This window comes from Lepidochelys kempii, chromosome 14, assembly GCF_965140285.1.
Source record: "Lepidochelys kempii isolate rLepKem1 chromosome 14, rLepKem1.hap1, whole genome shotgun sequence".
NCBI classification, from domain to species: domain Eukaryota; kingdom Metazoa; phylum Chordata; order Testudines; family Cheloniidae; genus Lepidochelys; species Lepidochelys kempii.
The window spans coordinates 21,551,914-21,554,829 of record NC_136393.1 but is presented as its reverse complement, the minus strand read 5'-3'; the positions used below and the strand labels follow the sequence as shown (position 1 = coordinate 21,554,829).

The 2,916-nt window shown below is 45.0% G+C and overlaps 1 pseudogene; it reads left to right on the top strand.

The window, feature by feature from the left end:
* Positions 1 to 2,376: 2,376 nt before the first annotated feature.
* LOC140897799 (histone H4-like) lies at positions 2,377 to 2,704 on the top strand (annotated as a pseudogene).
* The last annotated feature ends 212 nt before the right edge of the window (positions 2,705 to 2,916 follow it).

Here is a 2,916-nt window from a genome sequence, read left to right as displayed (position 1 = left end):
AGTTGCCCTGAACTGTGACACATGTAAAAAGACTCAACTGACTCGTACTGGTGGTTCTGTTGCATAACATGGCAAACCCTCTTCTAGCAGCAAGAGGCTCTTTTTGTGCCCTGTGTAACACTGAAATCATAGGTTTCAGAGTAACAGCCGTGTTAGTCTGTATTCGCAAAAAGAAAAGGAGGACTTGTGGCACCTTAGAGACTAACCAATTTATTAGAGCATAAGCTTTCGTGAGCTACAGCTCACTTCTTCAGATGCATATCGTGGAAACTGCAGCAGGCTTTATATCATAGTGCTGGGATGAAAAACAACTAGTGCTTTATCCACTAAATCTCATTCTTCCTTCCCTCTTGGTTTTCTAATGCAGCAATGTTCTCGGAAGTTCTATTAATATAAAACGTATGGATTTTATTGCTATAACGTGAAAATTTGTGTGACTCAGCATTTCCCCTCAAATCATTATCCCTGAAGAAAACAAGAAATGAATCCGGCTTTGTATTCATAAGCCTTAAATAACGTAGTGGTGAAAATGAGAGTGATAAGATCAACTATATATGCTGCACAGGTATTTATGCTGATGGCTTAACTTACAGTAGACATAACTACTTAATTAAGATCCACTCTCAACACATTTTCCCTCCATCTGCTAGACAGCAATCAGTATGAGGCCTGCAGGCCTAGAGTTTTATTCTCTGTCAAGCTAAGAATCTGTCACTGCCAAGGCATTTGAGAAGTCCTGTGCTCAGTGTGAATCACAGACCTAAGGAAGAATTGTCTAGACAACACCCCACCCCCCTGCCCCGGTTTTCGAGCCACAGCTATAGTGCAAGAAGAGAGAGAGAAGCAAAAAATGACAGCAGGAGAGATGAGGCCTCAAAGCTCAGATGTGTTTGTAAACACTGGATTACCCTGGTGCCTGACTGTCATTTCTTCTAGGAGAGGAATTCACTCTCCATTGAAAGGTAACACTTCCTAGCAAGTGCTGGCTGATAAGGAGAAGGGTCCAGACTCTTACAAGAAATTCACTAAATATTTAGACAGAGCAAGTGGTGGAGGAGTGTCTTGGTGGGCTCAGCACTGGACCTCTGTTCCCTCATGTAGTTCCCACCTCCACCCCCTCCAGAAATGGGCAACTGCAGTGGTAGGACATGGGGATACAGGTGTGTCTCAGCCAGGATGGCACCAGGCCATTTAGGGCTGTATAGCTCAAAACCTACATAATAAATTGCACCTGGAAGCCCATAGGCAGCTAGTTCAAATTGTGGAGAACTCGAGTCATTTGCTCACAGTGAAGTGCTTTGGTTTGATAAGTAGGCTGCTGTAGTCTGAACTGGCTTTGGTTTATGAATGGATTTAAGGGCCAGATCCTTGTTTCTTCTCCAGCAGCTATGGCCTCCTGTGGACTTTCCCAGTATGGGGAAACCCTCTTGTGGTATAGGATCAAAATGGCTGTTCCTCCATCATCTCCCATTCTGGCTGTGGTTGGGGGAAAGAGAGCATTTGCATTTGGTCGTGTCATGCAGAGCAAAGATTCAGGTAAGTTCTTATATTATCTGAACCAATTGGCCCCCAGGGCTACACTAGGAAATTACTGTCAATGGGAGCAGCTGAACTGATGGGGAAAACAGTTTAAGTACAAGTTAAACCTGGGGATCGCAGTGGACGAGAAGCTGGATATGAATCAACAGTGTGCCCTTGTTGCCAAGAAGGCTAACAGGATATTGAGCTGCATTAGAAGGAGCATTGCCAGCAGATCGAGGAAAGTGATTATTCCCCTCTATTCAGCACTGGTGAGGCCACATCTGGAGTATTCCGTCCAGTTTTGGGCCCCCCACTGCAGAAAGGATGTGGACAAATTGAAGAGAGTCTAGCGGAGGGCAATGAAAATGATAGGGGGCTGGGGCACATGACTTATGAGGAGAGGCTGAGGGAACTGGGTTTATTTAGTCTGCAGAAGAGAAGAGTGAGAGGGCATTTGATAGCAGCCTTCAACTACCCGAAGAGGAGTTCCAAAGAGGATGGTGCTCAGATGTTCTCAGCAGTAGCAGATGACAGAACAAGGAGCAATGGTCTCAAGTTGCAGTGGGGGAGGTCTAGGTTGGATATTAGGAAAAGCTATTTCACTAGGAGGGTGGTGAAGCACTGGAATGGGTTACCTAGAAAGGTGGTGGAATCTCCAACCTTAGAGGTTTTTAAGGCCCAGCTTGACAAAGCCCTGGCTGGGATGATTTAGTTGTGGTTGGTCCTGCTTTGAGGAGGGGGTTGGACTAAATGACCTCCTGAGGTCTCTTCCAACCCTAATCTTCTATAATTCTACGTAGACGGGACAAACTGTGCCCAGCACAGTTGGTCGGTTGTGTGTGATTTGATTTCACCATGTCTGGTCACGGTAAGGGTGGTAAAGGCTTGAGGAAGGGAGGTGCCAAGCGCCATCATAAAGTGTTTCGGGATAACATCCAAGGTATTACCAAGCCAGCTATTCATCACTTGGCTCGATGTGGGGTGGGGTGGGGGGGTGGGTGTGAAGCGTATTTCGGGATTGATCTACGAAGAGACCCGGGTAGTGCTGAAGGTGTTCTTGGAGAACGTGATCTGCAATGCTGTCATGTACACTGAACATGCCAAGTGAAAGACTATAATGGCTATGGATGTAGTTTATGCTCTGAAGCGCCAGGGTTATACTCTGTCTGGTTTTGGCAGCTAAACGGGTCACTAAAGTCAATAGGACCACTTGAGAAACCCTGGTTAAGCTCTGTTGGGAGTAGTTAAACCATGTTCAGTGCCACTTTACCTGCTCTCATTTGCTAACATTTAAAGATGATCAAAACCTGGGAAAACATATTGCAAAAAAAAAATGTAAATACTAATTTTGGATTAGATTTTTCATCAAAAATTTGAAATTTGGAGAATTTTGAC